This window comes from Colias eurytheme, chromosome 20, assembly GCF_061535395.1.
Source record: "Colias eurytheme isolate Ceu_HAF_F1 chromosome 20, ilColEury1 Martin Lab GWU primary, whole genome shotgun sequence".
In the NCBI taxonomy this organism is placed as follows: domain Eukaryota; kingdom Metazoa; phylum Arthropoda; class Insecta; order Lepidoptera; family Pieridae; genus Colias; species Colias eurytheme.
This window is the reverse complement of record NC_142999.1, coordinates 1,917,077-1,932,728: the sequence shown is the minus strand read 5'-3', so window position 1 is coordinate 1,932,728 and position 15,652 is coordinate 1,917,077. Positions and strand designations below refer to the sequence as shown.

Genomic DNA, 15,652 nt, shown 5'->3' with positions numbered 1-15,652 from the left:
ATTTAGCAAACTATAAATCTACAACCCGCGGGTCAAGCGGTAAGAATCATCGATAACTCGATAAGCTATCGATAAAGGACAATAGGGCATCACTACGCTTATCTCTGTCGATCTTTAGAATCGATTGACGACTGCGAACGTTGTATCTTCGTAAGGATTTCAATTTAGGAGTCCATTTTGTATACACGGCCAATCTTGTCATGTGTCAATATAGACGATCGTAAAATTAAACTAGTCTGCTGACGGCAGACGCCAGGATATGCTCGTCATATACGTTTTATAGTTATGTAATTATTCATGAAAGGATTCGTGCTTGTAAAAATGTGTGCGTGCGTTTATATTTTTGAAGATTTGTAAATTATTATAATATTTTGGTATTTATGCTTAAAATATGGTTAGAAGTAACTCTTATGTATCATTTTTTTATACGCGATGTAAACATTGTTTAAATGATATGATTAAATAAATCGCAGAGAAATAAAATATTTATTAAATAATTTAAGAACGAAGATTTAATATAAATATCAAAATGTCTATCAATGGTAGAAGTTTAAAAAACTGCGTTGAAATATTTATAATTGAATGCTCTTAACTTCAGTCAGTATTCATTTTTATTACCATTGCATTAACATTAAAATATTATAAAAGCCTCATAAATAACTGTAGGATTTACTTAAAACAAGTTTTGATCTGTTAACAAATTGGTTAAATACATTAAACAAAAATGTTGATAATTAACATTTATTACGGCGTAATTGGTATCTCAAGTTTACTTTATTACGGTAATTAAATATTTAGTTTAGCATATTTTTTAACTTTACTTTTAACTATACTGAAATGGCTTTCTTTGCATTCGATCACATTTTTGTAATAAAAATTTGAAAACTTCGGTTTAGTTACAGTTGATTTTGATTCCATAATGCACTAATCAAATTGTTTTCTCATATTTAAAGTGAAATTGGAATATAAGATGGTTGTTTTATATTTAATTTTGCTTTATATACGCGACTGTATTCATTTCATTCTATTAATAAATCGGACGTTTCGTAAAATTTACGGCGCGCTTGGTCACGGTCCACGGACAGACTGAGATGTAACATGTCCTGATAATTCAAGTTAAGTAATATCACACCGCCTCCTTGGTGACCGCCTCCTTGGTACAGTGGTTGACGCGTGAGCGTAGAACCGAGGGGTCCTGGGTTCGATTCCCGGTGGAGACGAAGAAAAAAAAAAAAAATGTCTCGGTCTGGCAGGACACAGAAGGCTGATCACCTACTTGTCCCTAAAGAAAATCGATCAGTGAAACAGATGTATGAATAATGCATCTGCCCCTTACCCCACTACGGGGACACGGGACTTCACTTACTTAATATCACATAATATTCTAAATTTAATATATAATAAATCGCGTTTTAAATCCGTCAGAAGAACCTAAATTAGCGTATAAAAATACCACAGCTCCATAATACAGGTTAGACAAATACTCGTGGGAAAACTTATAAATCTAGAAGGCCGTTGATAACGATCACCAAAATCGCGAACCAATAAAAACTTAATCTCCTTTTTATAATCTTTCGGAGTCTCAAAGGAATGGGATAAATTAACACTAGATTCGCAGACGACAGTTTTAACTAACAAATATGTAGGAAATAACTATAACGCTTGACAAAACCGTATTTACCTGGAATTTTATATAGCCCATCGATCTTTGTATCCACCGCTTCGGGGAAATGATGACAATCGGCCCTGTTGACCACACTTATTAGGTAAGGGTTAGTTCGGCGCCATTTTCAACTTTTTACGCATCGTGTGTCATTCATGTTTTTCCCGCCGATTCTTGTTCCTTTTTCAAACCCAAATAGTAGGCGAAGGACTAGAGCGTATACAGCCAAATTTTTATCGAGATTAGAAATTAAAAATTTAACTAAACCGAATACTAATTATTATGAATTCAAATTCTATAAATTGTTACCATTTTATGTTAACATATTGATACAATCAAGTCAATTTGTTACAAATGGTTATTAAATATAGACATAGCTGGTTAATAGTAATTTATTACACCAAGTTATTTTTACCACTCTATTTAGTGAGGGAGTACTAAAATCCGTGTATGCTAAATTAGGTACTACACTAATTTACGCGCTTCGGGAGTTATTTATCCCGTAATAAATACGTCAATTACGCGGTTCTAGACGAGACAGATTTACGCAGGGTTGCCTGCGTAAAAATATTGTCCTACTAATGTTGCATCTTGTTTTTGAATTGAGTTAATAAAATGAGTTTTACTTTGAATCATCTGTTAATTGGACTTACGTTTTATTTGAAAATATGTAGATACTTAGTCAACGTTTAAGTGTAGAGATATTTTAATTGATGTGTGATTAAGATATTTATTTGAAAGCTGGCATTAATTATGTAATCGTACCTACATATAATATTATGTATCAGTAGTTTGTTTATTAATTTTCAATATTAAATTAACTTTTTAAGCTTGCTTGTATGTGAAGTTACAAAAAATACAATTTTGGTAATCTTGTTTTCTAATAATCTTCAATGTTTACTCTTAGTTTAATTTATTTGCACTAGATTATAATAATGCGACAGAATATTATAGCATCGCAAAAAACCGCAATTGAAACCTCGTCTGATGTAGGTAATATTTTAAAGAGCGGAATATTTTTTATAATAATTTAAAACATAGACTAAAGAGGATATAATTTATAAAACACACAAACTACAAATCACACATGATAATATCTAAAGTTCTAAAGTCTATCTGCATAATTACGTAAAACCTAGGCAATAACAAGAGCCTAGTGCATAATAACATTAATTTGCTAAACCAATAATAATGCTATTCGGGTTTTAATGATAGGTGTGTTTTTGCTCGTCTCGCTCGAAACTGAATTATTCATACACTTTTGACTTGCAAATTGAGAAAGTATTTGTTCAATATAAACGGTTTTTTGGTTCACGATTCGAAGTGAATTTCATTAAAATTGTACTGAATGTTGATTTTATCAATGAATTCGACGTTGATTTAATTATCTTTAAGGAAATACATTTACTTGCAAATTTGATACAAATGAATAATCTTTATGAAGGTGACTGAAATTCCAAAGATTTTGTGCGTGGAAAAGAATATATTATATTTTATCTTATTCATTAATCATTACCTACTATATATTAAATAGGTATACGATATAGAAATAAGATATTTCTTGCAAAAGTAAATAATTTTTAAAGTTTATGAAATAACTAGCGGTGCCCCGCGGTTTTACTCGCAGTGTTCCGCTCCTGTTTGTACTAGCGTGCTTTTCTAATTGCTTTTGCTATCTAATTCTAACACGTAAATAATTTTTCAAATCGGACCAGTAGTTCCTGAGATTAGCGCGTTCAAACAAACAAACAAACAAACTCTTCAGCTTTATAATGTTAATATAGTATAGATTATGTTTTAAAAGTAATACAGTTTAGTAAATTATACTTTTTACATTAATTCTTATTAATGTACAATATGAAACAACATCTCTATAATAACATAAACCGTGACTAATCATAAAACATCATCTCTAAACCGTTTACAAATAATTAGCAATAAATATATATTTGAAGGCTAATAATTTTTTATCATAACTTAAATACTAGATTCAAATCTAGAACTTAATTTCCTGCACAGCCATACGCCCATTTAGTTCGGTCTAGTAATTAGTAGGTATCCTAACACATCATTATATTGAAGGCATAATAATAGTGGTTTAAATTAGCCTTGTTTTTGCTTAAAAATATTTAGGTTTTTAAATCGATTATTTATTCATAGGTTGAGAGGTCACTGGTTAAGGTAAATTCTTATGTTTAATATGACTAGGTATACTTTATTTTTTTATTATTATTATACTGTAAGGAAATGAAATACTTACGGTAAACTAGCTATGCCGAAATTCAGTGTATTGCGTTTTTGGTTAAACTCTACATCCCCACTATAATACATATTATAAATGCGAAAGTAACTCTGTCTGTCTGTTACGCTTTCCCGCTTAAACCTCTCAACCGATTTTGATGAAACTTGGCACAGAAAATCTTTAGACCCTGAGAAAGAACATAGGCTACCTTTTAACAAAACACCACGCGGGTGAAGCCGCGGGCGGAAGCTAGTTATTTATAAACCAAGAAAATATGATCTATTAGCAAAAAAAAAACAGTGTATAATCTTTTTTTTTTCACCAATGTCAAAGCTGAAACAAGGCTGAAACATTATCGATTTGACAGATTATAAAAACTTTATGGCCGCATTATTTTTAACGTCACACATTGGTCAAGGCAGTATCGACGGATCGGGATGTTTTTATAATAACGTTAGAACAAAAGGTGTAAAATAAAAGGAAATGAAGAGATAAAAGTTTACGATCCGATATGGTGTCATTGCATTCGGTTTATGGGAATTTAAAACGCTGGATATAATGTTCGTGGCGGGAACACGGTTATGTGGGAGTGTGAATAATCCATAAAGTCTATGCTCACCAAAGACAATATTTTTTTTTCATATTTGTACAAGGTAATGGTGTAAAGGCTTATGATATGGCAATTACAATATTATTTAATGACTAAAATGTTCTTAATGTAAAGAAAATATAAAGGTCCTAATTTGTAGAAACTGCTTTGTCAATTGATGTAGATATAAATATAGTATTTGTAAAAACTACTCAACATATTTTTATGTCTTGAAACTTTTGTGTGAAATTAGTGGCATGTTTTTGACAGTCCCTGTATCTAAACGAATAAAACTTGTGAAACCTTTGTTGAATCGTGAATATCTACTAATATAAAAAAATATATTTCTCGGCTCTGAAGTCCAATCTACCTCTTTGCCAAAGAAAACGAATATGTAAGTAGTTTATCAAACAATGTGTTAGTAAGGGGAATGTGCTCCAATCTTTATATTCATATTCAATACACAGGACTTTTTCATAAAACACTATAACAATAATTATCACCCACATCCAAAGAACAATCGAAACATCATTATCGTTATTTTACGACTTTTTATTGCCACAACTATCCATTCCTTTCACTATCTAAAATCTTTAACCTAATACCCCAAAACTGGATATCATTATTAATCATTAATAAATTTATTACGAATTTTAATCTCCTCATCTTATAAAACGCGGCGTGTCTGAGTATGTAACAATAAAATTGATATAAAAATCAAGATGGCTGTTTTTTTAACATCATCGTCATAATAAGTAGAAGAATATTTTTTTAAATATTTTTGGTTTATCTTTATGGAAAGTTATGTTATGCAATTTAGTTATAAATACGTTTTCGTTGGGTTATGGAAATTAATGATTATCTATTAAATTTAATTAAGCTACGCATTATATTCTAAGTTTTTTATAAAGATAAGCAAAACATTGGATGACGCCATTTCCATTTAGATAACGATCGTCCTTTTTAAGAATTAAAATCTAATTTTTATTGACCATTAAACAAATCTCTATTGTGAATAACGAACAACATTTGTCACTTAACAAAGAGAGTAATTTTTAACCAGTCTCATTAAAACGTCGATTCGGTTGCCATAAATAAAAACAACCCTTGGAAAAAGTCAAAATTCCTCAGTACAAAAATGTAAAGGGCTATAAATATCGTATCATATTAAAACATAAAATAGGGTAAACAATCGTAAATAAAAATTACAACGAAAACACACAATGCTATCATTAATTCAAGGATAAATTATGTCTATTCTATGGGCCTTTTACACTTTTTTTCTGATCATCATTTTTTGTGACGGCAACACTCACGGCGCCCGGGGCGCGGTAAAAACCTTTAGTCTATGCTTTTACTTTTTTTTCTTAATTTTGTCATCCCATTGAAGGCGGGCTATTTCGGGGTTGCTATCATTGTCATTGACGCTAGTTATTAATCCTTTTCCCGCCATTATCTTTAAACGCTTTATTTTGGGCAAACAGTTTTGTCTATTATCTGTTTTGGGAGCTCTATTTTGTTAAGGGCGTGTGATCTACATTTAAGGGATGTGCGTAAAAAATTAGTCCCGACTGTTTGATAAATAATTTAATGAACGTACAATCGTTTGCAGCGAAAGGAGAGACATGTGGGTTAGATATTATATAGGCATTTAAAAGTAAATTATATATTTAAATGGATGAACGAAATTAATTTGTTAAATATAGTTAACACCTTAATCTTGTTAAAAAAGTAAATAATAAAGGAAATAACCTACTGATTTTCAAATGTTACTTAATTTAATTCAAATTATGTGTTGCTTTCACTAAACTAATGAATATTATAATCATTAGATTAATCCTGTTATTAAACGACATTACAAAATGTATATCATTTTCAATGTAATAAAAGTATATTTTCCCATATAAAACGCATTTTAACTTACTTAACATTACTGTAGGTCTAGTCCAGTACATTAAGAGTGACATATTATTGATTGTTCGGGATCAACCTGATATATATCATAGTGCAGGTTTATCAACTGCCCTGAGACGGAAACTATTATGATCTGTGAGCTCTCCCACGATACAATATATTCGGTTAGGTTGGTGGCACAATGGGTATTAATAGTAAAGTAGTTAAAGAAGGCAAAAATCTATTTTAAAATAACATTGATGTTGGTGTACGAAGATAAGTCCAATTGAATTTGGAACAAAATTAATTGTAATGTAGAGCATTGTTGTATCATAAATATGATCGATTTTGAATTTAAAGCTTTTTAATTTTTATGTATAAATTGTTATTTTTAGTCAAATTGATATATTTAAATTCAATGAAACCGTGTTGAGCAAGAAATACCTTATATTTAATTTACTGACATGTATGCTGGACGCATTTATGCTGATATTCTGTAGTTTTGAAGTAGTTCTATAATAATTAATAATGTATTAAAAGATGAAAGATAATTGGGTAATTGATATGATTAGCCAAGAAATTAACACAACAACTAGCAGAAATACTATGGTTAGATACATGTAAAAATGACACTAGAACAATGTTAAACTTATTAAACGAACATCATATTTATCAGATCCCAGTGTACCTCCAGCCTTCCCAATCAGAAGCTACTTCATAATATCATTTACAAGAGGAAGCGGTGACGTAACTATAGATTATAAAAGTGATCGATTGTGTCAGTGTTACGAAACAGCTGTCGGTTCAATTTTCTGAAAACTATTAATTGAATAAATTTTTAACGGTACCTGACGGTTTATAGCACGTTGATAGTATTGTTTTTTGAGATAAATAAAGTTTAGTACGATTAATACAGTTATTTTATTTGGCTGTTATCTGTTTGTATTAATTATTTTCAGATCCGTGTAATTTCATAACTATTTAAGTAATAATCTGTGACTCAGGATTGGGTAGGGTAGTTCCAGAGATGAGCGCATTAAAACAAACAAACTCTGAAGAGTCTATAGAGTTCTAAATTATTATATAAGTAAGTATAAAACTATACATGTTTTTTATCACAATACTATTTCGAACTTAAAAATGTATGTTGTATTATATTTCTAAACTAGCTGCTCCGCGCGGTTTTACCCCTGTGGCTCCTCTCCTGTTGGTCGTAGCGTGATGATATATAGCCTATAGCCTTCCTCAATAAATGAGCTATCTAACACTGAAAGAATTTTTCAAATCGGACCAGTAGTTCCCGAGATTAGCGCGTTCAAACAAACAAACAAACTCTTCAGCTTTATAATATTAGTATACCTAAATAATAATACCAACGTAAAAACAAACACAAGAAAGCTCCCATGTAAGTTATTCTAACCTTTAAATAACCCATTTTGTAGGAGTTTGCTTACAAAAGGAATATCTTAATGAAAATCTTAAGAATTCAGTATCATCCCCTTAACAATGTTAAGAATGTCAAGCTTAGGGTTAGACAAAACTACTCTACATACCGTTATGTTTAGGGTTGCCACTAAAAATAAAAAATTTAAGATATTTTTAGTATATACCAATATATAATCATTTAAAATAGCTATTAATTAATTGATCATACAATGCTGAAATTAACTCTTAAATGAAAAATTCATAAATATAAATAATGAAAGTATTGACCGTTTTAAAAATTTAAATTCATTTATTTGCAAGAAGAGTGATACAACGATTTGCAGATGTCCTACATTAATATTTAAGATAACACAAATAAAATTCATATCACAGCAATTTTTTATGACTATACTTTCTACAAATAGGTACATCAATACTATTTTGTTATGCTTTTATCATTCTTGGTACTTAAATTTTTCCAATTTTTTGTGACAACCCTATCTCAAAGTTTCTAAGTCCATGGAGGCTTCGTATCGTCAATTTAAATTATATCAAAGCTGTCAACAATAAAGGCTTGAATCGATTATCCGTTATTGTTTTATTTCAATTACCATTGTTTTGAGTACGCTTCAGTCGACTGCGTGTGAAAGGTATGGGAAAAAGATTTAAATTGATTTCTGTGGACAAGTTGGGAATCGTTATGTTATATTATAAAATATCACACTCATACTTCCTTTTCATAAATATTATAATTTATATTACTAGCTGCGCCACGCGGTTTCACTTGCGGATAAACCTGCGGGCAATAGTAAGCATTTGTACATATTATATTCTATACTAGCTTCCGCCCGCGACTCCGTCCGCGCGGAAAAATTAAGATTTATTTATTTCTACGTATTTTTCCGGGATAAAAAGTATCCTATTTTATGCCCAGGATAATAAGGTATAATTATACCAAGTTTCATCGAAATCGAACCATTAGTTTTTACGTGATGCCTTCACATACAGACAGACAGACAGACAGACAGAAAGACAGACAAAAATTTTTTAATCACATATTTGGGTTTGGTATCGATCCAGTAACACCCCCTGCTATTTATTTTTTCAATATTTTCAATGTACAGAATTGACCCTTCTACAGATTTATTATATGTATAGATGATGATAATGTATCATCAAAATCTGTTTAGTAGTTTTTGCGGTCAAATATTATTAGTAGATTATTTGATAAAATTCAAGCAATTTGGTATTTTATTTCGATTCAGAGTCTAAAAGATATAATAACGTACATGTGTGTTGTTGAAAATAAACACGCACCAAATTCTTTAACCAGTTAAACATAATTTCTATATACCTAAGTATTCCATGTTTCATTTTTATTCCGTAGTTCCGTACGCGAAGTATGGGTGAGAAACTAGTCGTAAAAGCTTACAACCCTTATAAGTGACAAATGCCAGTGTTGCCACATTTAAATTAACTCAGGATTCAGATTAATGATAGTTCCCGCCCTCTCACACTTTACTTTTAAAGCGTTTTGGTAATGGATTTGTTTAGATGAAAAAAAAATATGTGCGTGTACTAGTGTACACACGTAACAAGTGAAACTTCTTTATGACCTTATTTTCAAAAAATAATTTACTATATGCAACTTTACAGAAATACGTCGAATCACGCGTGGTAGGGGTAAGAAAAAGATGGCGCGTAACGTAAAAATGTCACGCGTAACGAAAAAATGTTACACTCAATTTTTTTCCAACCCCGACAAAGAAGTTTCACTTCAAAAAGAGCTGCATGCAAACGGAATGACAGGACACGATCAACGACATATTTTTATTGTATGCAAAATTGATTACTGACTCTAGAAATATTCTAATAAATATGTAGTAATATATTTTTCTGATTTTACTTTAGACTTTAATATATCAATTTTCGTCAGCTTTATGTCAACTAAAACGTTTTCATTGTAGAGTTTAAACTATTCAAACGTTTAAAACACTTGAAACATAGTTTAAAATTGTCTTAAAGACTTATCAAAATAAGGTTAACATGCATTTGAATCATAGCATCAATATACCACACCAAAACCTAGGTAAATCTTAAGGAATTCATAATTTGTATTTAAAAGCTTTTAGTACATATAACATTACACATAACTGTTGAATACCATACATAGTAAAACATTTCCCATATTCCATATTTGCAATGGTTATCTTTCAGAAATATTCGTCCCTTTCAAACAAACCCTCCAATGCTCCTTTGACATGTAAATGGTCATTTGTAAAACAAATTGTCGAGTAAAATCTGAAAGAAAGCTCCCCTTTGGAGTTAATAGCCCGAAACATAATGGCGCTTGTAAGGACGTAATGTGTCTGTTTTTTTCTATTTATTTTCTTCAATTGCTTTGGTAATGTGTTATGCGGAAAGATTGAAAATACTTGTAGCTTGCAGAGCAAGCATTTGAAATACATTCTGGCAGTAATATTGTAACCAAAAAGGTATCCTACTAATATTATAAATGCGAAAGTTTGTGTATGTTTGCTACTCTTTCACGCAAATACTACTGAACCGATTACAATGAAATTTAGCACACATATAGAAGGTAACTTGGATTAACACATAGGATGGCACATAGGTTTTATGCCAGAAATCTGACGGGAACGGAAACTATGCGGGTTTTTCTTTGAAAACGCGGGCGAAGCCGCGGGTGGAAAGCTAGTCACTACATATGTAGGCTTGTGTGTAGGTATGATTATAAACATTTAACTTCGACAAAAGCCCACAGCGAGCAATGCCAAATACTATGAAGCTTGTAAAAATAAAAATAACATAAACATGATACATAAAAACAAGCCAGAAAACTATTAGAATAGCGACCCTATCCTTAGGGGTGTCACATTAAATAAATGATGTATTGATACCAATGTGTGACATGTTACGATGTTTTCACGACCATTAATATTTATTTATAAAACGACTTTTACTTGTTCTGAAAACACTTTTAACACTATTTTCCGTGCGATATGGTATGACTTAATAGTTATTTTATTGGCAAGGATGTTTTTCTTGTTTTATTGTTTAATTTTTTTAATATTGCATATGTATAAAAATGTTGGAATAATTCTTAATTTGGAGAATGGATCACCTTACCTTTTTAGAATTTCTTGAATTTATAGAACAACTTTTGTTTTCATATGTAAAATGTTTAAACGAAGTCATAATGGTGTCGTACAGTATAATATATTCTGTATCCAATGGAGCATATAAAAGGGGTTGAAAGCCGAATCAGAGTAAAAAAATTATAGCAGTTATAGTTGTTAAAATTTATAGCAGTGGAAACCAGCCCAGGATATTCAAGATCGACGATAATGTTTACATAAACATACATACCTACACAATTACACATGTTATCTATGTTATGTATTAAAAACAATATTTGATATTATCCTATCCTAGCGTTTTAAGAATATAACCAAAATTTTATATTTCTATTACGTTGGTAAGTATTATGCATAATTGCACGCCTCATAAGCGAAGCGTTGAGGTGGGTACTACTGTCACTTCGCGCAAAACATCTGATTTTTCAAACTTAAAATGTCTTTATGTATCATACATTGCACTTGTAAGATAATACATACACACACATATTAAGAAAAAACACTATTTTTAACGTTCATGATATTTTTGATGTCATTTTTGTTATTTAAACTAGTTAAAAAACAGTTTAAAAAAGTTCTGTCTTGGACGTCCGTGTGTCTGTATGTGCGGATCCTTTTTCTTGTTAACACGATAGCGACCGAAATACTTTACTAATCGAGTCTTTTTTTTTCTCTTACGCTTGAGTATGCTCAGGAATAGAACCCTTTCATTTTTCAGGGTCTGATTCGATGTGGTTTAATTGTTATTAAATAAACAAAAATAATAATTAATAAATATTTATTAAAAAAAAATTGTGAGGCGTGCACTTTTGGATTTTCCAAATTATTTTTGTTTTAATGCCACACCGGCCGCGGCTGTACAGATTTTAATGAAACGAAACATCTCCAAGAAAGACATAGGATAACTGATACAAAAACTAGTTTAATAAAGAGTGAAAATATACCTACAAATAAGCCATATAAAAACTTTAGTCTTAAATACTATTAAAGGATGTTCAAACACATAATAATGTTCTATATTGCCTTTAATGGGTTTTATTAGATATTGAAAGGGATAAAATAAAGATAAACACAAGCAAGTGCGGCTACAAGTGTTTTCGATTTATGTCGGGTCGTATAAACAGCTCTTTATTATTACAACAAATGCTAGTGGGTGTAAACATCCCTATATAATTATGGCTATAAAATCAACTGCGATATGCACATAAAAAATAATTAAAATATATTTTTAGATACGAAATTGAATTGCCACCCGTAAAATGTAATCGAATTGAAGTTTTGTTTCTTTTTACATTGTGTCATTTTGGTATTTATATTTTTGACAACACATGAAAAGCCTAAGATATTATAGGTACATAGTTTGTTTGTTTGTTTACGCTAATCTGACCGAATTGAAAAAATTCTCTCGGTGTTAGATAGCCCATTTATCGAGGAAGGCTATAAGGCTATATATCATCACGCTAAGACCAACAGGAGCGGAGCAATGCGGGTAAAGCCGCGGGTACGGCTAGTATGGTTATAAAAATATTACAAATATGTTTATAAACTCAATATTTATAATGTATTTATTTGAAAGTCATGACTTTTCACAAAAAAATAATACACCTAAATATTAAAAGCACAGTTAAAAATAAAACCCATACATCATATTTTCACTACTATTTAGTCTCAGCAAAAACACATTAAGACATTAATATGAAAAACTGGTCGTTAATTTTATTTATGTTATATTTAACCGCTCTATCATGTTATAGATGCCTTTTTGAATTGTTTCTTTGATCTTTTTATGTGTTGTGAATTGAATAATTTTTATTCTGGTGATGTTGTTAAACGTTGGTTTTAATTGTTATTTATTGTTTTGATAAATTTAGAAACTTTTTTACTATGAGCAGAGAAAGAAATATAGTGAGGAGTATTCTTTTCTGGGACTTTTTAGCAGTTTTGAGATGCTTTGTAAATATTGCTATTTTTAAGAAATAACCAAAGAACGTTTTAATTTATTATTAAACACGACGTTTTTTTCGTCTCGAGTGGCAAATTCTTTTTTTAATACGTATTTTCTAATCCTATAAAACGCTGTTACAATTACATTATGTACAAACCTTTATTAATTGATCTTTTCACACGATTTCCTTGTTTATATGTATAACACTTTTAACAAATAAATAGAATATTGAATCCCACCCAAACAAAAGTCTCCCTCAATATCTTATTTTACACAACAATTATTTCAAAGCCATCTCACGTAGTGACAAATTCACGAATCCATTAATCACATAGATATAAAACCATTTTGTCGATTGTTTGTTTGTTTGTCACACCCACTCGCAAATCTATCAATAACAATAGTGAAGAAAAATTGTTGTATAAATGGATTTTTATATAAACAAATTGATGTTGAAATTTTTTTTGATGACTTGTTTCTATCTATAGAAATTGCTTTTAGAAAGAAATTGACTTTGTTATTGTGAGAGCGTAGAACTGAGGAACCTGGGTTCGATTCCCGGTAGGAGCTAAATATCTCGGTCTGGTAGAAAGGCTGATCACCTACTACAATAAATAAAAAAAAATATTTGTCAAACAGATGTAGCTTTTTTTAAATTGTCGTCATTAAACTTTCATTAATTATTGATTTAAAATTTCAATTATTTTCTTTAATTAATTCATTTTTGCTTATTAACTTCAATTTGAATAAGTATTATCACGTATTATTACGAAGTAGTTATTAGGAATTATTACGTTTTATTAATTATTATGAATTATTAATTACGAATTAGGTATTACGAATTATTAGTACTATGATGTATATCTATTCTATGGTATTAGTAATTTTTCATAACATCACATAATTATTCATAAAACGAAAATAAATAGCCCATTACCTAATCTATTGTCCGGTTAAAATATTACCGAGTTCATTACAAAATCACAATAGTATCACAACAAGTGTATTTTATCGAGTGATCTAATTCGAGATCTATCGATCAATCGATGATTAATGATCCACAGGCTTGGTGAAAGTTTTGACCGTGAACCTGGTTTTTGGGATTTTGATTATCTGTATTATGATAAGATGACAAAATATAACTGGTTTTGAACCAAAATATTATATAATTCTTCATGTTTTTATACATGTTCTCTTACAGATAGAAATTCTTAATAGTTTCTAAGCCTCTGATTCTGCCCTGAATGGTAGAATAGGTAACATTAGAAAATTCCAGAAAAAAATTCACGAGGCGTGAAGTTCGGCGGGTTAATTAGTTTGGTGTTTAAATAATTCGCATGCAAATTATAATTTATGTACTTACGTATATTCAAAATGTGACCTGTATGACGTATTACTATAAAGTGTGAATTTATATAGCTTAGTAGAAATAACTATGTAATATGTTAGTAGGGAAGTGTCACTTTATTACACCAAGAAATAACTAAAGCAATTTTTATACACAGGTTATTTTTTAATATTAGCGGTCTCTATAATTTTATGCTACTTATACTTTGTTTTTTTTAGAATCTATTTCTATCTGTACGTATTTTTTTACTTACTCTGGTAAATTCAATGTAGAATATCAGGGGCCGTACCTTTTATTTCCAGTCAGTTTACGCCATAATTTACCATATAATACCATAATTAACCATGGCTGGTTATTGCGATCATTATGTGAATTTGCCAGTAAGTTCAATTCACGGCGTAATCTGTCTGGAAATAAGAGGTCATAATACGGCCCCAGGTACAAATATTTTTGGTGTAATAATTTATATAATTAAACAACTCCTAACAAAAATTAAAAAGAAAGTTTAACACCAATAAATATCAAATGACATATCACCCATATAATTATAGTTGTCTATACTGTAATCTAACACGGATAATCTGTGGGCAATCACCATTACACGGTGTTATGATTTAATTAAGCTATTTCGGGGATCTGTAGTTATGTTTGAAATTATTCGGGATAAGATATGGATGTAAGCGAAGCGGGAATGGATTTTACTAAAACATCGTTAGGATTTTTCTTAATTAATGCAACAAATAGCTGCAGCATACAGTCATAACATATTGCATATTTATTCTAAAAATGTATACAATATAGTAGGTACGTAAGTATTAAATAAAATATTACCCTTTGACCTCTCTAACATAACATGCTCTACAATATGTTGTGGATTCCAATTGTTAAATCTAATAACTCCTTAAAGCTTTAAAAATATGTATCAATTATGAATTTATGTTAACAAATCTGTCTCCATCGGGAATCTAACTTAGGACCTCTGCGTTCATCACACCAATGAGTCAACTATTATGTACTTCTACTATTGTGTAGCTATAAATATAATTTGTATTTGAAATTCGCTCCCGCTCCCGCTTCCGCGTACCTTAGACCTCTACACCAAGTACTAAAAGTTTATGACACGACTTCCGACAAATGTTACGTCACTTGTTGATGTTTATGTAACAGGTTCAGTGTTGGGTTTTGTCGCTCATCGATGGCATAGAGTTGAGAGCGTTTTAATACACTGATCTTGTAATGCAAAAACTAATGGGACAGTTGTTGAAAATTATTTGATAATAATTAAAGGATATAATAGATTGTGCAGATCTACCAAATATACACATTTGTACCTAGTACTTTTATTGTTTCATGCTTTCAATGCAAAACTTTTAAACTGCTGCAGTTAATAAC

At 30.3% G+C, this 15,652-nt stretch overlaps 1 protein-coding gene across 5 annotated transcripts in view; it reads right to left on the bottom strand.

The window, feature by feature from the left end:
• bnl (fibroblast growth factor branchless) overlaps positions 1-15,652 on the bottom strand; it is a 218,545-nt gene that overhangs the window by 7,902 nt on the left and 194,991 nt on the right. The gene's annotated exons all lie outside the window — the stretch shown is intronic.